This window comes from Coregonus lavaretus (assembly GCF_964263955.1).
Source record: "Coregonus lavaretus genome assembly, chromosome: 2".
NCBI lineage: Eukaryota > Metazoa > Chordata > Actinopteri > Salmoniformes > Salmonidae > Coregonus > Coregonus lavaretus.
In genome coordinates, this window is record NC_139989.1 from 75,962,105 (window position 1) to 75,984,529 (window position 22,425).

General features: G+C 45.7%; 1 protein-coding gene and 1 pseudogene across 2 annotated transcripts in view; one reads left to right on the forward strand and one right to left on the reverse strand.

The window, feature by feature from the left end:
• The window catches only part of LOC311140501 (NACHT, LRR and PYD domains-containing protein 3-like), a gene marked incomplete at its 3' end in the record, with an annotated part of 313,326 nt that overhangs the window by 274,485 nt on the left and 16,416 nt on the right, over window positions 1–22,425 (reverse strand). The gene's annotated exons all lie outside the window — the stretch shown is intronic.
• On the forward strand, window positions 608–22,037 carry LOC311098760 (NLR family CARD domain-containing protein 3-like; annotated as a pseudogene). The gene is made up of 4 exons: window positions 608–2,403; window positions 2,638–2,809; window positions 20,566–20,650; window positions 21,452–22,037. The product of its transcript is annotated as an NLR family CARD domain-containing protein 3-like (transcript).

Consider the following 22,425-nt stretch of genomic DNA (forward strand, 5'->3'; position numbering starts at 1 on the left):
AATTCGAAAACAAACCCAATTTTGATAAACTCCCTTATCTACTGGGTGAAAAACCACAGTGTGCAATCACAGCTGCAATATTTGTGACCTGTTGCCACAAGAAAAGGGCAACCAGTGAAGAACAAACACCATTGTAAATACAACCCATATTTATGTTTATTTATTTTCCCATTTGTACTTTAACTATTTGCACATTGTTACAACACTGTATATATACATAATATGATATTTGAAATGTCTTTATTCTTTTGAAACTTCTGAGTGTAATGTTTACTGTTAATATTTATTGTTTATTTCACTTTTGTTTACTATCTACTTCACTTGCTTTGGCAATGTTAACACACGTTTCCCATGCCAATAAAGCCCTTAAATTGAATTGAATTGAATTGAATTGAGAGAGAGAGACAACATTATTAATGCCATCAATAATACCAATAATGATATAAATCAGTCACACCAGTGTGTAATGCATTATGAAAACATTTACAGATTTATACAGACAGTTAAGAGAATAAATTATTATAATTTAAACTTTATAAGACAGTTTTACAAAACTGTAGGTATTAAATCAGACGTAATATTAATATCCTCTGTGTTATTTCTTCATTCAGATGAGCTTGCTGTGATTTGCCAACGTGAACTCAAATCTAATCTAAAGAAGAAGTTTCAATGTGTATTTGAGGGGATCGCTAAACAAGGAAACCCAACACTTCTCAATAAGATCTACACAGAGCTCTACATCACAGAGGGTGGAACAGGAGAGGTCAATAATAAACATGAGCTGAGACAGATTGAGACAACAACCAGGAAACAAGCAAGACCAGAGACTGCAGTCAAATGTAACGACATCTTCAAACCCTTAACTGGACAAGACAAACGTATCAGAACTGTGCTGACAAAGGGAGTCGCTGGCATTGGAAAAACAGTCTCTGTGCAGAAGTTCATTCTGGACTGGGCTGAAGGAAAAGCTAATCAGGATGTCCAATTTGTATTTTCATTCCCTTTTCGGAAGCTGAATTTGATGAAAGAGGAAAAACGCACTTTGATTAAACTTCTCAATCACTTCTCAATGGAAACCAAAGAATCAAGAATCTCCAACTACGACAAGTACAAAGTTCTGTTCATCTTTGATGGTCTGGATGAGTGCCGACTGCCCCTAGACTTCCAGAAGAACAAGATCTGTTGTGACGTCACTGAGTCAACCTCAGTGGATGTTCTGCTGACAAATCTCATCAAGGGAAATCTGCTTCCCTCTGCTCTCCTCTGGATAACTACCTGACCTGCAGCAGCCAATAAGATCCCTTCAGGGTGTGTTGACCAGGTGACAGAGGTACGAGGGTTCAATGACCCACAGAAGGAGGAGTACTTCAGGAAGAGATTCAGTGATGAGGACCTGGCCAGCAGAATCATCTCACACATAAAGACATCAAGGAGCCTCCACATCATGTGCCACATTCCAGTCTTCTGTTGGATTTCTGCAAAAGTCCTTGAACACATGCTGAAACATAATAGAGAAGAGATGCCCAAGACTCTGACTGAGATGTACACACACCTTGTGGAGTTTCATACCGAACAGAAGAATGAAAAGTATCTTGGGAAAGAAGAGACAGGTCCACACTGGAATAAAGAGAGCATTCTGTCACTGGGAAAACTGGCTTTTCAACAGCTTGTGAATGGCAATCTGATTTTCTATGAAGAAGACCTGAAAGAGGCTGGCATTGATGTCAATGAAGCCTCAGTGTACACAGGATTGTGCACACAGCTCTTTAAAGAGGAATGTGGGCTGTACCAGGACAAGGTGTACTGCTTCGTGCATCTGAGCATTCAGGAGTTTCTGGCTGCTCTATATGTGTTCCTCTCATTCATCAACAACAATGAGAATCTAATGGCAAAACCTCAATCAATGTTCAGCTACTTTTTTGCGCAGTCCAGGGACAAGCCTGAAGTTAGTGTCTACAAGAGTGCTGTGGATAAAGCCTTACAAAGTGAGACGGGAAACCTGGACCTTTTCCTCCGCTTCCTTCTGGGCCTCTCACTGGAGTCCAATCAGAAGTACTTACGAGGTCTACTGACAAAGACAAGAAGCAGCTCACAGAGCCATGAAGAAACAGTCAAGTACATCAAGGAGAAGATCAGGGAGAATCCCTCTCCAGAGAGATGCATCAATCTGTTCCACTGTCTGAATGAACTGAATGACCATTCTCTAGTGGAGGAGATCCAAAGCTACCTGAGCTCAGGAAGTCTCTCAGAAGACAAACTGTCACCTGCACAGTGGTCAGCTCTGGTCTTTGTGTTGCTGACTTCAGAAAAGGAGCTGGAAGTGTTTGACCTGAAGAAATACTCCAGATCAGAGGAAGGTCTTCTGAGGCTGCTGCCAGTGGTCAAAGCCTCCAGAGCTGCTCTGTGAGTAAATACAAGTATATTTAGGTACTAATCATCAGTTTAGAGAAAAATATATTGAATCACTGCATTGATGTTCATATTAGTATAACAATATGACCATACAATTCTAGGAGACGGAAGATGCATCTATATGTTGTTTAAGAGAATAAACCAAATGCATCTGCCATTGTCCTTCTACACTACTGGTGTTAAATTAACAGTGTGTTTGTGAAATCATGATGATCTCTCTGTCAGGCTGTCAGGCTGTCTAGTCACAGAGAAAGGCTGTGCTTCTCTGGTCTCAGCTCTGAAGTCAAACCCCTCACACCTGAGAGAGCTGGATCTGAGTAACAATGACCTGAAGGATTCAGGAGTGAAGCTGCTCTCTGCTGGACTGGGGAATCCCCACTGTAAACTGGAGACTCTGAGGTCAGTATTCCTGTATCACTCAATGAACACACATACACTGGACACACACACACACCCAGGACACACATACTATACACACACACACTGGACACACACACACACTAGACACACAACCTGGACACACACTCATTGGACAACACACACACACACACACTGGACACACACACAAACACACACTGGACACACACACACTGGACACACACACACACACTGATTAATTGAGGAGTGTTTAGAAACATGTTATCTACTGTTAATAATGATAAATTCATTCATTTATATACAGTACCAGTCAAAAGTTTGGACACACCTACTCATTCAAGGGTTTTTCTTTATTTTTACTATTTTTACATTGTAGAATAATAGTGAAGACATCAAAACTATGAAATAACACATATGGAATCATGTAGTAACCAAAAAAGTGTTAAACAAATCAAAATATATTTTATATTTGAAAATCTTCAAATAGCCACCCTTTGCCTTGATGACAGCTTTGCACACTCTTGGCATTTTCTCAACCAGCTTCACCTGGAATGCTTTTCCAACAGTCTTGAAGGAGTTCCCACATATGCTGAGCACTTGTTGGCTGCTTTTCCTTCACTCTGCGATCCAACTCATCCCAAACCATCTCAATTGGGTTGAGATTGGGTGATTGTGGAGGCCAGGTCATCTGATGCAGCACTCAATCACTCTCCTTCTTGGTCAAATAGAGGTGTGTTGAGTCATTGTCCTGTTAAAAAACAAATGATAGTGCCACTAAGCCTAAACCAGATGGGATGGCGTGGCGCTGCAGAATGCTGTGGTAGCCATGCTGGTTAAGTATGGTTAAATTCTAAATAAATCACAGACAGTGTCACCAGCAAAGCACCCCCACACCATAACACCTCCTCCTCCATGCTTTACGGTGGGAACTACACATGCGGTGATCATCCGTTCACCCACACCGCTTCTCACAAAGAGACAGCGGTTGGAACCAACAATCTCAAATTTGGACTCTAGACCAAAGGACAAATATCCACCGGTGTATTGTCCATTGCTCGTGTTTCTTGGCTCAAGCAGGTCTCTTCTTCTTATTGGTGTCCTTTAGTAGTGGTTTCTTTGCAGCAATTCGACCATGAAGGCCTGATTCACACAGTCCCCTCTGAACAGCTGATGTTGAGATGTGTCTGTGACTTGAACTCTGTGAAGCATTTATTTGGGCTGCAATTTCTGAGGCTGGTAACTCTAATGAACTTATCCTCTGCAGCAGAAGAAACTTTCAAAGTTGTTGAAATGTTCCGTATTGACTGACCTTCATGTCTTAAAGTAATGATGGACTGTCGTTTCTCTTTGCTTATTTGATGTCAGGTGTCAGTGTGCTGCGGTAGGACGGAGTCAGGCGCAGGACACAGAACTGAGTAAATAACAAACTTTACTCTGAAAAACATCAAATCTAATTTCCACGCAGGGAAACATAACAGCTCACAGCAGTATACAAAACCAAACAAAGAACAATCACGCACAAAACCATGAGGGAAGCAGAGGGTTAAATAGGGAAATAATCATAATTCGATGGGAACCAGGTGTGTACAATCAAGACAAAACAAATGGAAAAAGAAACGTAGATCGGTGGCAGCTAGAAAGCCGGTGACGACGCCCGCCGATAGCCGCCCGCACAAGGCGGCAGGTAGCTTAGTGGTTAAGAGCGTTGCGCCAGTAACCGAATGGTTGCTGGTTCTAATCCCCGAGCCAACTAGGTGAAAAATCTTGTCGATGTGCACTTGAGCAAGGCACTTAATCCTAATTGCTCTTGTAAGTCGCTCTGGATAAGAGCGTCTGCTAAATGACTAAAGAAAAAAAAAAACAAGGAGAGGCACCAACTTCGGCGGAAATCGTGACATTTGACCAGGCACACATAGTCCACACCATATGTGTTTGGACAGTGAAGCTTACAGTTTTACATTTGGCGCTATGCTCCAGCAATTTGGATTTGAGATAGAATGTTTCATATTAGGCGACATAACAGAATGTGATGGATCATTGTCCTGTTGAAAAACAAATGATAGTCCCACTAAGCCCAAACCAGATGGGATGGCGTATCGCTGCAGAATGCTGTGGTAGCCATGCTGGTTAAGTGTGCCTTGAATTCTAAATAAATCACGGACAGTGTCACCAGCAAAGCACCCCCAAACCATAACACCTCCTCCTCTATGCTTTACGGTGGGAAATACACATGCAGAGATCATCCGTTCACCCACACCGCGTCTAACAAAGACACAGCGGTTTGAACCAAGAATCTCTAATTTGGACCAGACCAAAGGACAAATGTCCACCGGTGTAATCTCTATTGCCCGTGTTTCTGTCATGAGCACTCTCTCTCCCTGGTAGCAACATTAATTGCATTCAATTCTCTGCCACTCTGCTCACTCTCTCCCTACTCTGCCTAACGAGCTCCACCTGGCTCCGCCCTGCTCTGCTCTTGTTACCTGGCCAGCTGCACTGCATTTCCCACTCACCATCCTCACCTTGCCTCACTCTGTTCTAATTACTCTGCCAGCTGAACTGCATTTCCCCACTAACCTCTCCCAGTATATCAAGCCCTGTTTTTCAGCCAAGCCCTGTCAGATCGTCTTCTAACCCGGACCAGTAACCTGCCTGTCTGCGCTCTGACTCCTGTTTGTGATACCGATCCTTTCTTGACTGCCTCCTTGTTCTACTGCCCCGTCTATCCCGACCTGCCTTCTGGACCTCGACTACTCTCCGATCTTCAGCCCCTCCGGTAACTCGATTCTGCTTTCTGTCTCTCACCACGATATTTGCCCAGCCCTGATCTGTACTTCTGCCTGCCATTCATATTGCTGTTGTGTGTGTGTTCCCCCAGGTCTCCGACCACCAGATGAGCGTGCCCAGACGCTTCACCACCCTCAGCCCGATACGCCGCTCCATCACTGGGGAACACACACACTAAGCACTTGGACTGGACACCCCCGGACATTTGGTGACCCCCGGAGCACAGGTACCCACAGGACCCTGAAAGACCCCAGAGCCCCAAGCACCCCTGGAACCCCTGACACCCCTGGCACTCCTCTTCCCGCCTGAAACCTTCAATAAAGAACTCTGAATTTGAACTTGCGCTCTTGGGTCCTCTTCTGTCCGTGACAGAACGATCTGACCATCATGGACCCAGCGCACTCCCTGACCACGATGGAAGAAGAGCCAGAGATGACTGCCCTACAGCGACTGGAACGCTCTGAGGGAGACATAAATCGGATGGCTGGCGACATCGCTTCCCTTCTCCAGCTATTCAACCAGCAGCAACAACAGTTCCAACTGCAGCAACAACAGCTAGCCCAAGCCCTGCAACTACTCTCAAACCCGGCTACTCCACCTGCACCCCCCCCTGGTCCTTCTGTTCCTGTACCACCGACACTCCTTCATCCCTCCGCTGGAGGTCCCAATGCTGCAGGCCCGGCAGTGCTGCTACCAGATCCCCACGCTCCTGAACCAAAGATTGGGAACCCGGAACGTTTTGATGGCAACCAGAAGCAAGTAAGACCATTCTTGAGCAGCTGCCGAATCCAGTTTGCACTACAGCCCAGGACTTTCTCAACAGAGGGAGCCAAGGTGGGGTATGTCATCACACATCTCACCGGTCGAGCTCGGTTGTGGGGAACGGCGGAATTCGACCGGCAAACCCCAGCCTGTGCCTCCTTCAGTGCCTTTGAGGAGGAGATGTTAAAGGTCTTTGACCTAGGCTCGCCAACAGCCGAAGCGTCACAAGCTCTGCTCACCATCCGTCAGGGCAATCGGACAGTGGCAGACTTCTCCATTGACTTTCGTACCCTGGCCAGTCAAAGCTCGTTTAACCCAGAGGCACTGGTGCAAGCCTTCCTCCATAGCCTGGCGGACTATATCAGAGACGAGCTTGTTTCCCATGACCCGCCCTCAACGCTTGATGCCGCCATTGACCTTGCCGTCCGCATTGACCGCCGTATACAGACCCGGAGGAGGGAGAAGGGCCGTCTCAGTCAACCTGCCATCCGCACTCGGGTCGATACCGCTTCTGTCCAGCCCCTGCCTGTCAAGTCCCATAGCCAACTCAATCAGCCTGAGCCCATGGAGATTGGCCGTGCCTCTCTGACTCCCGAGGAGCGTCGGCGCCGTCTAAGCTCCAACCTTTGCCTCTACTGTGGTGGCGAAAATCACCGTGTCGCCACTTGTCCGGCAAAAGCCGCAGCTCACCAGGTGTAGGGGAGATCCGGGTGAGCTCAACAAGCCTTCAGTCTCCCTCCATCCGAAAGACCCTGCTTCATCTCCGCCTTCAGCTTTCTGACAAGACTCATACATTGGCCGCCCTTGTGGATTCCGGAGCCGAAGCAAACATCATGGACCCTGAGCTTGCACAGCAACTGGGCGTGAACCATCATCAACTGACACAACCCATTCCTGCACGAGCCCTGGATGGGCATCATCTTGGCACTGTCACTCATATCTCCGCCCCTGTGACAATCCTGCTGTCAGGAAACCACCAGGAGTCCATCCAGTTTCACCTCCTACACTCACCTGGCCAACCACTCATTCTTGGATACCCGTGGCTCCGTCAGCACAACCCCCACATCGACTGGGAGACAGGAACAGTCCGTGAGTGGGGAAGGAGTTGTCACCAGACCTGTTTAAGGGGGGCCACCCTGCCCGTTCACCGGGAAAGATCTAGCGCTACCCCCGACATATCCAATGTTCCGGCCTGTTACCACAGCCTGAAAGAGGTGTTCAACAAATCCAAGGCGACATCTCTACCCCCACACAGACCCTATGACTGCGCGATTGATCTCCTGCCTGGCACAGCACCTCCCAAGGGTCGTCTGTATTCACTGTCAGCCCCGGAAAGAAAGGCCATGGAGGACTACATTAATGACTCTCTTGCCGCCGGGATAATTAGACCGTCATCTTCCCCCGCAGGAGCGGGATTCTTCTTTGTCGGCAAGAAGGACGGTTCTCTTCGTCCATGCATAGATTACCGGGGTCTGAACGACATCACGGTTAAGAATCGCTACCCACTGCCCTTACTTTCGTCTGCCTTCGAACTGCTGCAGGGAGCCACTGTATTCACAAAGCTGGACCTTCGCAATGCCTACCATCTGGTGCGGATGAGGGAGGGAGACGAATGGAAGACAGCGTTCAACACACCAACCGGCCACTATGAATATCTCGTCATGCCCTTCGGCCTCACCAATGCCCCAGCAGTTTTTCAAGCCCTAGTGAATGATATCCTCAGGGACATGCTAAATACGTTCGTATTTGTGTACCTTGACGATATTTTAATATTCTCAAAGACTCTGTCAGAACACACGCACCACGTCCAGTTGGTCCTGCGCCGCCTGCTGGAGAACTCTCTTTTCGTGAAGGCAGAGAAGTGCGAGTTCCATGCCAAAACCGTTTCATTCCTGGGGTATGTGGTGACCGAGGGCAGCATTCAGATGGATCTCACGAAGGTGTCGGCTGTCACTTCCTGGCCAGTTCCTGAGTCTCGGAAAAAGTTGCAACAGTTCCTGGGCTTTGCCAACTTTTATAGGAGATTCATCAGAAACTATAGCACAGTGGCTGCACCCCTCACGGCGCTAACCAGCACTAAACAACCGTACCAATGGACATCAGCTGCTGATAAGGCCTTCAATATCCTCAAGACATGTTTCACTTCTGCTCCCATCCTCCAGATGCCAGATGCAGCAAGGCAGTTTGTGGTGGAGGTAGATGCTTCGGACGTGGGAGTGGGTGCAGTGCTTTCTCAAAGAGCAGCTGAGGATGGCAAGATGCACCCCTGTGCCTTCTACTCCCGTCGGCTAACCCCTGCCGAATGCAACTACGACATTGGGAACCGCGAGCTGTTGGCTGTCAAGCTCGCCCTTGAAGAATGGCGGCACTGGTTAGAGGGGTCAAAGGAACCATTCGTAGTGTGGACAGACCACAAGAACCTGGAGTATATCCAAACAGCCAGGAGGCTGAACTCCCGTCAACAGCGGTGGTCTCTGTTCTTTACGCGCTTCAATTTCACGCTCTCCTACCGCCCGGGATCTCGCAACATCAAACCTGATGCTCTTTCCCGGATGTTTCAGAAGGACGAGACCACCGCCATGACAGCCCCCATTCTTCCCAGCCACTTGGTCGTAGCGGCCCTCACCTGGGAGATCGAGAAGCAGGTCATGGAGGCTCTTCGGGACCAGCCAGGTCCAAGCACCAGCGCCCCCAACCGTCTGTTTGTTCCAGCAAATCTCAGGTCACCTGTGATTCAGTGGGGGCACGAATCCCGTCTGGCCTGTCATCCCGGCATCACTCGCACCCTTCATCTGGTCCGCCAGCGGTTCTGGTGGCGGCGGATGAGACGGGATGTCCGAGAATTCATCCGAGCTTGTCCCACTTGTAACCGAAACAAGACCCCCAACCAGCCTCCTGCTGGGTTGCTGCAACCCCTACTCATACCCAAGAGGCCCTGGTCCCACGTTTCACTGGACTTTGTTACGGGCCTTCCGCCCTCTGACGGACACACAGTCATCCTTACCATTGTTGACCGCTTTAGTAAGATGACCCACTTCGTGCCCCTTCCCAAACTACCCTCTGCTAAAGAGACCTCCCAGGTGGTCCTGGAACATGTGTTTCGTATCCATGGCCTACCCCAGGATATAGTGTCAGACCGGGGCCCGCAATTCTCAGCAACCTTTTGGAAGGAGTTCTGTCATCTCCTTGGGGCCACCGCCAGCCTATCGTCTGGATTCCACCCGCAGTCAAACGGCCAGACTGAACGCATGAACCAGGAGCTGGAGAAGGCACTGAGGTGTGTGGCTTCCCAAAATCCCCGGGCCTGGGCTCAACACCTGCTCTGGGTGGAATATGCCCATAATTCACTCACCAGTTCCTCCACCGGGCTCTCCCCCTTTCAGTGTGTCTACGGGTATCAACCTCCACTGTTTGCCAGCCAGGAGGCGGATGCCACCTGTCCGTCTGCTCTTGCGTATGCCCGCCGCTGCCGCCGCACTTGGGCCCAGGCTCGCACTGTGCTCCTGAAGTCTGGAACCAGCTACGCCGTCGGTGCCAACCGACGGAGGACCCCAGCACCTACTTACCGGGTTGGTCAGAAGGTCTGGCTGTCTGCCCGGGATCTGCCGCTGCGGGTTGAATCACGAAAGCTGGCCCCTCGCTTCATTGGTCCTTTTCCTGTGCAGAAAGTCATCAGTCCAACGGCGGTCCGACTTCAGTTGCCCGCTTCCATGCGGGTCCACCCCACCTTCCACGTCTCCAAGGTCAAGCCGGTCCATGAAAGTCCCCTGGTCCCTGCAGCTCCGGCGCCACCTCCTCCGCGCCTCGTAGATGGCGGTCCTGTCTTCACCGTCCGGCGGCTGCTCCGCTCTAGGCGAAGGGGTAGGGGTCTCCAGTACCTCGTTGACTGGGAGGGATATGGTCCAGAGGAGAGGACCTGGATCCCGGCCAGGAGGATAGTGGACCGGACCCTTATCACTGACTTCCACCGACTACATCCTGATCAGCCTGCAATCCGTAGGGGCCGTCCAAGAGGGGTTCCTAGCCGTCCTGCCCGCCCTGCTTCCTGTCCTGTGCCTGACCCTGCTCCTGTCTCAGTGCCTGTCCTGTCTCCCGACCGTGACCCTCCAGCTCCTTCTGAGGATGAGGAGATTCACTCGGACCGCTCGGAGGAGTTCTGACCCGCCGCCTGCTCCCCTCCACCCTCCCGGCATGATGTTGTTCTTGGGACTTCTGGGGCCGTCCCTTGGAGGGGGGGTCCTGTCATGAGCACTCTCTCTCCCTGGTAGCAACATTAATTGCATTCAATTCTCTGCCACTCTGCTCACTCTCTCCCTACTCTGCCTAACGAGCTCCACCTGGCTCCGCCCTGCTCTGCTCTTGTTACCTGGCCAGCTGCACTGCATTTCCCACTCACCATCCTCACCTTGCCTCACTCTGTTCTAATTACTCTGCCAGCTGAACTGCATTTCCCCACTAACCTCTCCCAGTATATCAAGCCCTGTTTTTCAGCCAAGCCCTGTCAGATCGTCTTCTAACCCGGACCAGTAACCTGCCTGTCTGCGCTCTGACTCCTGTTTGTGATACCGATCCTTTCTTGACTGCCTCCTTGTTCTACTGCCCCGTCTATCCCGACCTGCCTTCTGGACCTCGACTACTCTCCGATCTTCAGCCCCTCCGGTAACTCGATTCTGCTTTCTGTCTCTCACCACGATATTTGCCCAGCCCTGATCTGTACTTCTGCCTGCCATTCATATTGCTGTTGTGTGTGTGTTCCCCCAGGTCTCCGACCACCAGATGAGCGTGCCCAGACGCTTCACCACCCTCAGCCCGATACGCCGCTCCATCACTGGGGAACACACACACTAAGCACTTGGACTGGACACCCCCGGACATTTGGTGACCCCCGGAGCACAGGTACCCACAGGACCCTGAAAGACCCCAGAGCCCCAAGCACCCCTGGAACCCCTGACACCCCTGGCACTCCTCTTCCCGCCTGAAACCTTCAATAAAGAACTCTGAATTTGAACTTGCGCTCTTGGGTCCTCTTCTGTCCGTGACAGTTTCTTGACCCAAACAGGTCTCTTCTTCTTATTGGTGTACTTTAGTAGTGATTTCTTTGCAGCAATTCGACCATGAAGGCCTGATTCACACAGTCCCCTCTGAACAGTTGATGTTGAGATGTGTCTGTGACTTGAACACTGTGAAGCATTTATTTGGGCTGTAATTTCTGAGGCTGGTAACTCTAATGAACTTATCATCTGCAGCAGAGGTAACTTTGGGTCTTCCATTCCTGTGGGGGTCCTCATGAGAGCCAGTTTCATCATAGGGCTTGATATTTTTTGCGACTGCACTTGAAGAAACTTTAAAAGTTCTTGAAATGTTCCTTATTGAATGACCTTCATGTCTCAAAGTAATGATGGACTGTCGTTTCTCTTTGCTTATTTGAGCTGTTCTTGCCATAATATGGACTTGGTCTTTTACCAAATAGGGCTATCTTCTGTATACCCCCCTACCTTGTCACAGCACAACTGATTGGTTCAACCACATTGAGAAGGAAAGAGCTTCCACAAATTAACTTTTAAGAAGGCACACTAGTTAATTGAAATGCATTCAAGGTGACTACCTCATGAAGCTGTTTGAGAGAATGCCAAGAGTGTGCAAAGCTGTCATCAAGGCAAAGGGTGGCTATTTGAGGAATCTCAAATATAACATATATTTTAATTTGTTTAACACTTCTTTGGTTACTACATGATTCCATGTGTTATTTCATAGTTTTAATGTCTTCACTATTATTCTACAATGTAAAAATTAGTTGTTGTTTTTTTTTACAAATTTGAATGAGTAGGTGTGTTCAAACTTTTGACTGATAGTGTATATATACATATATGAATAGATATGGCAGGTTTCAGGACTCTGATGTATCTGAAAATGTTTTAAAAATATATTTTCACCACCAAAGAATAGCAGTGTGGTTTTAATATGATTTTACTCTTGCAGGCTGTCAGGCTGTCTAGTCACAGAGGAAGGCTGTGCTTCTCTGGTCTCAGCTCTGAAGTCAAACCCCTCACACCTGAGAGAGCTGGACCTGAGTAACAATGACCTGAAGGATTCAGGAGTGAAGCTGCTCTCTGCTGGACTGGGGAATCCCCACTGTAAGCTGGAGACTCTGAGGTCAGTATTCCTGTAGTTGGTCAACAAGTGATAACTGTTCACCAGATCCACATGTGTTTACCAGGCACACATAGTCCACACCATATGTGTTTGGACAGTGAAGCTTACAGCTTTACATTTGACGCTATGCTCCAGCATCTTGGATTTGAGATAAAACGTTTCATATTAGGCAACAGTACAGAATGTCACCTTTTATTTGAGGTTAATGGTGAGAGGTTAGCATGTTTTGTTGTAGCCTCTGTAACTTTCTCACTCATTATTATTCATGATTCATTCATGATCTTTCTCAATCATGGCATCATTAGGATTAATTTAGTAGTATTTAGAAACATGTCATCTACTCACTTAGACAGAAAATTACTCCAGTCATCATCCACCATTCAGTTACTATTGGGCAAAACATAACCCAAAACACAACCAAAACAAACTGCAAATGCAACCAACGAGTTTGGAACCAAATACTCAACTTTTGACTACTTTAATACACTATAAGTTAATTGTTCAGAATACTTATGACTTCTTCAAATGGGGGGACTAGATACGTAAAGTGCTTTTATTTTTTAACGGTGAAATAGATATGCATGAAAATACCCTCAAATAAAAGGTGACATTATATACTGTCACCTCATATGAAACATTTAATCTGAAATCCAAAATGGTGGAGTATAGAGCAACATTTAAAATGTTAGCTTCACTGTCAAAAAATATATGGTGTGGACTGTATACTCAATACAATCTAAATCTGATACCTCACTGTCTATCTTTTGACTGATACTGCTTTTTAAACTGCTCTGGTCAGTCTACTCAAATATTCGTACTATACATTTTTCTCTCTACAAGCAATATTATGATAATTTCTAATAATGATACATTCATTTATGACTAGATATGGCAGGTTTCAGAACACTGATATATCTGAATATGTTGAAAAAATATATTGCCACTCTATTTTCAACACCAAAGAATAGCAGTGTGGTTTTAATATGATTTGACTCTTTGCAGGCTGTCAGGCTGTCTAGTCACAGAGGAAGGCTGTGCTTCTCTGGTCTCAGCTCTGAAGTCAAACCCCTCACACCTGAGAGAGCTGGATCTGAGTAACAATGACCTGAATGATTCAGGAGTGAAGCTGCTCTCTGCTGGACTGGGGAATCCCCACTGTAAACTGGAGACTCTGAGGTCAGTATTCCTGTAGTTGGTCAACAAGTGATAACTGTTCACCAGATCCACATGTGTTTACCAGGCACACATAGTCCACACCATATGTGTTTGGACAGTGAAGCTTACAGTTTTACATTTGGTGCTATGCTCCATCATTTTGGATTCGAGATAGAATGTTTCATATTAGGCAACAGTACAGAATTTCACCTTTTATTTGATGTTAATGGTGAGAGGTTAGCATGTTTTGTTGTAGCCTCTGTAACTTTCTCATTCATTATTATTCATGATTCATTCATGATTTTTCTTAATCATGGCATCATCAGGATTCATTCAGTAGTGTTTAGAAACATGTTATCTACTCACTTAGACAGAAGATTAATCCAGTCATCATCCACCATTCAGTTACTATCGGGCAAAACATAACCCAAAACACAACCAAAACAAACTGCAAATGCAACCAATGAGATTACAACCGAATACTCAACTTTTGACTACTGTAATACACTATAAGTGAATTGGTCAGAATACTTATGACTTCTTCAAATAGGAGGACTAGATACATAAAGTGCTTTCATTTCTAAACGGTGAAACAGATATGTATTAAAATACCCTCAAATAAAAGGTGACATTATATACTGTCACCTCATATGAAACATTTGATCTCAAATCCAATATGCTGGAGTATAGAGCCACATTTAAAATGTTAGCTTCACTGTCAAAATAGATATGGTGTGGACTGTATACTCAATACAATCTAAATCTGATACCTCACTGTCTGTCTTTTGACTGATACTGCTTTTTAAACTGCTCTGGTCAGTCTACTCAAATATTCGTACTATACTTTTTTCTCTCTACACACAATATTAAGATTTGTTCTAATAATTATATATATATGGCAGGTTTCAGGACACTGGTATAAATGAAAAAGGTAGAAAAAATATACTGCCACTAATTTCAACACCAAAGAATAGCAGTGTGGATTTAATATGATTTGACTCTTTGCAGGCTGTCAGGCTGTCTAGTCACAGAGGAAGGCTGTGCTTCTCTGGTCTCAGCTCTGAAGTCAAACCCCTCACACCTGAGAGAGCTGGATCTGAGTAACAATGACCTGAAGGATTCAGGAGTGGAGCTGCTCTCTGCTGGACTGGGGAATCCCCACTGTAAACTGGAGACTCTGAGGTAACTAACTAACTTTAAGCATCAGTTGTCAGAGCACCTTACCGATCACTGCACCTGTACACAGCCCATCTGAAATTAGCCCACCCAACTACCTCATCCCTATATTGTTATTTATTTTGCTCATTTGTACCCCAGTTTCTCTATTTGCACATAATCTCTTGCACATCTATCATTCCAATGTTAATACTAATTGTAATTATTTTGCACTATAGCCTATGTATTGCCTTACCTCCATAACTTGCTACATTTGCACACACTGTATATATATTTTCTGTTGTATTTTTGACTTTATGTTTTGTTTTACCCCATATGTAACTCTGTGTTGTTGTTTTTATCGCACTGCTTTGCTTTATCTTGGCAAGGTCGCAGTTGTAAATGAGAACTTGTTCTCAACTGGCTTACCTGGTTAAATAAAGGTTAAATAAAAAATGTATTTAAAAAAAATGGTCAGTATTCCTGTAGTTGGTCAACAAGTGATAACTGTTCACCAGATCCACATGTGTTTACCAGGCACACATAGTCCACACCATATGTGTTTGGACAGTGAAGCATACAGTTTTAAATTTGGTGCTATACTCCAGCATTTTGGATTTGAGATATAATGTTTCATATTAGGCAACAGTACAGAATGTCACCTTTTATTTGAGGATATTTTCATACATACAGTGGGGAGAACAAGTATTTGATACACTGCCGATTTTGCAGGTTTTCCTACTTACAAAGCATGTAGAGGTCTGTAATTTTTATCATAGGTACACTTCAACTGTGAGAGACGGAATCAAAAAAAAAAATCCAGAAAATCACATTGTATGATTTTTAAGTAATTAATTTGCATTTTATTGCATGACATAAGTATTTGATCACCTACCAACCAGTAAGAATTCCGGCTCTCACAGACCTGTTAGTTTGTCTTTAAGAAGCCCTCCTGTTCTCCACTCATTACCTGTATTAACTGCACCTGTTTGAACTCGTTACCTTTATAAAAGACACCTGTCCCCACACTCAATCAAACAGACTCCAACCTCTCCACAACGGCCAAGACCAGAGAGCTGTGTAGGACATCAGGGATACAATTGTAGACCTACACAAGGCTGGGATGGGCTACAGGACAATAGGCAAGCAGCTTGGTGAGAAGGCAACAACTGTTGGCGCAATTATTAGAAAATGGAAGAAGTTCAAGATGACGGTCAATCACCCTCGGTCTGACGCTCCATGCAAGATCTCACCTCGTGGGGCATCAATGATCATGAGGAAGGTGAGGGATCAGCCCAGAACTACATGGCAGGACCTGGTCAATGACCTGAAGAGACCACAGTCTCAACGAAAACCATTAGTAACACACTACGCCGTCATGGATTAAAATCCTGCAGCGCACACAAGGTCCCCCTGCTCAAGCCAGCGCATGGCCAGGCCCGTCTGAAGTTTGCCAATGACCATCTGGATGATCCTGAGGAGGAATGGGAGAAGGTCATGTGGTCTGATGAGACAGAAATATAGCTTTTTGGTCTTAACTCCACTCGCCGTGTTTGGAGGAAGAAGAAGGATGAGTACAACCCCAAGAACACCATCCCAACCGTGAAGCATGGAGGTGGAAACATCATTCTTTGGGGATGCTTTTCTGCAAAGGGGACAGGACGACTGCACCGTATTGAGGGGAGGATGGATGGGGCCATGTATTGCGATATCTTGGCCAACAACCTCCTTCCCTCAGTAAGAGCATTGAAGATGGGTCGTTGCTGGGTCTTCCAGCATGACAACAACCCGAAACACACAGCCAGGGCAACTAAGGAGTGGCTCCGTAAGAAGCATCTCAAGGTCCTGGAGTGGCCTAGCCAGTCTCCAGACCTGAACCCAATAGAAAATCTTTAGAGCGAGCTGAAAGTCCGTATTGCCCAGCGAAAGCCCCGAAACCTGAAGGTCTGTATAGAGGAGTGTGCCAAAATCCCTGCTGCAGTGTGTGCAAACCTGGTCAAGACCTACAGGAAACGTATGATCTCTGTAATTGCAAACAAAGGTTTCCGTACCAAATATTAAGTTCTGCTTTTCTGATGTATCAAATACTTATGTCATGCAATAAAATGCAAATTAATTACTTAAAAATCATACAATGTGATTTTCTGGATTTTCGTTTTAGATTCAGTCTCTCACAGTTGAAGTGTATCTATGATAAAAAAATTACAGACCTCTACATGCTTTGTAAGTAGGAAAACCTGCAAAATCGGCAGTGTATCAAATACTTGTTCTTCCCACTGTATCTGTGTTACTGTTTAGAAATGAAAGCACTTTATATATCTATTTCTCCCATTTGTATATGTCGTAATAATTTGGACTTATTCACTTATATTGTATTAAAGTAGTCATAAGTTTAGTATTTGGTCCCATATTCCTTACCTGTAGTGATTACATCAAGCTTGTGATTCTACAAACTTGTTGAATACATTTGCAGTTTGTTTTAGTTGTGTTTTAGATTATGTTTTTCCCAATAGAAACTTGTTTGGTGAATAATGTCCTGTCATTTTGGAGTCACTTCACTTTAATTGTTAGTAAGAATATAAGATGTTTCTGAACACTTCTACATTCATGTGGATGCTACCATGATTATGAATAATCATGAATGAATTGTGAATGATGATGAATGAGAAAGTTACAGAGGAACAAGGATCATACCCCCTCTGTTATTGGTAATGTGAGAGGTTAGCATGTTTTGTTGTAGCCTCTGTAACTTTCTCACTCATTATTATTAATGATTCATTCATGATTTGTCTTTATCATGGCATCATCAGGATTAATTTAGTAGTGTTTAGAAACATGTTATCTACTCACTTAGACAGAAAATTACTCCAGTCATCATCCACCATTCAGTTACTATCGGGCAAAACATAACCCAAAACACAACCAAAACAAACTGCAAATGCAACCAACGAGTTTACAACCAAATACTCAACTTTTGACTACTTTAATACACTATAAGTGAATTGGTCAGAATACTTATGACTTCTTCAAATAGGGGGACTAGACACATGAAGTGCTTTCATTTCTGGAGAGTGAAACAGATATATATGAAAATACCCTCAAATAAAAGGTGACATTATATACTGTCACCTCATATGAAACATTTGATCTCAAATCCAAAATGCTGGAGTATAGAGCCACATTTAAAATGTTATCTTCACTGTCAAACTAGATATGGTGTGGACTGTATACTCAATACAATCTAAATCTGATACCTCACTGTCTGTCCTTTGACTGATACTGCTTTTTAAACTGCTCTGGTCAGTCTACTCAAATATTTGTAATATACATGTTTCTATCTACAAGCAATATTATGATAATTTGACATTTCTAATAATGATACATTCATGTATAAATAGATATGGCAGGTTTCAGGACACTGATATATCTGAACATTTTGAAATACTATACTGCCACTATTTTCACCACCAAAGAATAGCAGTGTGGTTTTAATATGATTTGATTCTTTGCAGGCTGTCAGGCTGTCTAGTCACAGAGGAAGGCTGTGCTTCTCTGGTCTCAGCTCTGAAGTCAAACCCCTCACACCTGAGAGAGCTGGACCTGAGCTACAATCACCCAGGAGACTCAGGAGTCAGACTGCTCTCTGCTGGACTGGAGGATCCACACTGCAGACTGGAGAAACTCAAGTATGTAGAGGGTTTATGTCAATGTTCATATCAGACATGTTGGAGTTATCAGGCTAGTTAAGACAAACATTCTGACCACCACTTGGACTAAGTTATATAAAGACTGTGTGTGTGTCCAGTATGTGTGTGTTTGTCCAGTGTGTGTGTGTGTGTGTGTGTGTGTGTGTGTGTGTGTGTGTGTGTGTGTGTGTGTGTGTGTGTGTGTGTGTGTCCAGTGTGTGTGTGTCCAGTATGTGTGTGTGTGTCCTGTGTGTGTGGGTCCAGTGTGTGTGTGTGTGTGTGTGTGTGTGTGTGATCAGTGTGAGTGTGTGTCCAGTATTCAATATGGTGTTCAATATTAGTACACACACTGGAAAAACACACACACACTGGACACATACACACACTGGACACACACACAAACACACACACACACACACTGGACACACACACACACACTGGACAAACACACAAATACTGAACACACACACACACACTGGACACACACACACACACTGGACACACACACACACACTGGACACACACACAGAGTGGACACACACACACACACAATGGACACAAACACACAGGACACACACATACACACACTGGACACACACACACACTGGACACACACACACTGGGCACACACACACACACACACACTGGACACACACACACACACTGGGCACACACACACACACACACTGGACACACACGCACACTGGACACACACATACACACTGGACACACACACACACACTGGACATGCACACACACACTGGACACATACACACAAAGGACATACACACACACACACAAACACACACGCACTGGACACACACACACACACACACACACACACACACACACACTGGATAAACACACAAACTTGACACACACACACACACATACACACACACACACACAAACACACACACACACACACAATGGACACACAAACACACTGGACACACACACAAACACACTGGACACACACACACACACACACTGGACACACACACACACACACACTCACACACTGGACAGACACACAGAGTGGACACACACACACAGGACACACATACACACACACACTTGACAAACACACACATAATGGACACACACACACACACTGGACACACACACACAAACCCACACACACACACTGGACACACACACACACACACTGGACACGCACACACACACTGGACACATACACACAAAGGACACACACACACTCACACACACACACACACACACACTGGACACACACACAAACACACTCACACACTGGACAGACATACAGAGTGGACACACACACACACACAATGGACACACACACAGAGGACACACACATACATACACACTAGACACAAACACACAGAGTGGACACACACACAATGGACACACACACACAGGACACACACATACACACACTGGACACACACACACATACTGGACACACACACACACACTGGACACACACACACAAACACACACACACACACACTGGACACACACACACACTGGACACACACATACACACTGGACACACACACACAAACACACACACACACACTGGACACATACACACAAAGCACACACACACACACACACACACTGGATACACACACACTTGACACACATACACACACAAACTGGACACACACACACAAATACACACACACACAGACAGTGGACACACACACACTGGACACACACTCACACACTGGACCCACACACACACACAGACACACACACACACACACACTGGACCCACACACACACACAGGACACACAGACACACTCACACACACTAGACACACGCACTGGACACACACACACACTGGACATACACACAGACTGGACACACGAACACACACACTGGACACACACACACACACACACATAGTGGACACACACACTCACTCACTCACTCACACTGGACACACACACACACACACACACTGTACACACACACTGTACACACACACACTGGACACACACACAAACACACACACACACTAGACACACACAAAGTTATATGCTGACTGTGTGTGTGTGTGTGTGTGTGTGTGTGTGAGTTCACGTGTATCCCTCAATGACTGTCTGTTCTTCTGCTTACCGCTACAGTGTGGAACATGGTGGAGAGAACACAATGAAACCTGGACTTAGAAAATGTGAGTGTTGACTGCTGTGAAGAATATGACTAAGAATAAGTCTTAATTCAAGTGAAGTCAAAGTCAAAGACACACACACTGGACACACACATCATTACTTACTTGGTCATATTAAATATCAGCTGTAGTTCTACAGAAGCACAAATCAGGGACACCAACGGTTACAAAGAGTTGCTACATAAGAATTGTGTGTTTGTGTTCAGGATGTGTGTGTGTGTGTGTGTTCAGGATGTGTGTGTGTGTGTCCAGTGTGTGTCAATGTGTGTGTCTGTGTGTGGCGCGTTCCTGATACATTAGAAATGTGTGTGTGTTTGTGTGTGTGTGTGTGTGTGTCCAGTGTGTGTGTGTGTGTGTGTGTGTGTGTGTGTGTGTGTGTGTGTGTGTGTGTGAGTGTGTGTGTGTGTGTGTGTGTGTGTGTGTGTGTGTGTGTGTGTGTGTGTGTGTGTGTGTGTTGTGTGTGTGTGTGTGTGTGTGTGTGTGTGTGTGTGTGTGTGTGTGTGTGTGTGTGTGTGTGTGTGTGTGTGTGTGTGTGTGTGTGGGTGTGTGTTTGTGTATCCAGTGTGTGTGTGTGTGTGTGTGTGTGTTCAGGATGTGTGTGTGTGTGTGTGTAATTAACAGGAATAAGTGTGTTTTATATTACCATACAGTATAACATATGATCATTCAACAAGTCTCAAGTTACCTTAACTTCTCCTTTTGATACTTAGAAACATCTACATTAAATGAATTAGTGAAAAGTGAGTTAACATTCTAATGTGAATGATGATGATTTCTAATATTGTGTCTGGTTTCATCCATCAGATGTCTGTGATCTCACACTGGACCTAAACACAGTAAACAGATTCCTCTCTCTGTCTGAGGAAAACAGAAAGGTGACATGGAGGAGAGAGAAGCAGCCGTATCCTGATCACCCAGAGAGATTTGAGGTCTATAGACAGGTGCTGTGTAGAGAGGGTCTGACTGGGCGCTGTTACTGGGAGGTAGAGCGGAGTGGGGAAGGGGTTGTTATAGGAGTGACATATAAAGGAATCAGCAGGAGAGGAAGGGGTAATGACTGTAGGCTTGGAGACAATGACAAGTCCTGGAGTCTGTTCTGCTCTGACAACAGTTACTCTGCCTGTCACAATAATAAGTCCACTACCATAGACGTCCCCTCCTCCAGCTCCCACAGAGTAGGAGTGTATCTGGACTGGCCAGCCGGCACTCTGTCCTTCTACAGAGTCTCCTCTGACACACTGACCCACCTGAACACATTCCACTCCACATTCACTGAGCCCCTCTATCCAGGGTTTTGGGTTTGGGATGACGATGGCGCCTCAGTGTCCCTGTAAATAATAACCATGGATACATTAACACTGACACACAAACACACACACACACACACACACACACACATACACAATGGATACATACTGGACACACACAAACACACACACACACGCACACACTGGACACAAACACACTCACACTGGACATACACACACACACACTGGACACATACACACTGTACACGCACACACACTGAGAACACACACACTGGACACACACACACTGGACACACACACACACACACACACTGGACACAAAAACACTGGACACACACACACACTGGACACACACACACACACAGGACACACACACACACTGGACACACAAACACACACACACTGGACAAACACTGGAAAAACACAAACACAATGGACACACCCAAACACACACACACACACACACACACACACACACACACACACACACACTGGACAAACACACACACT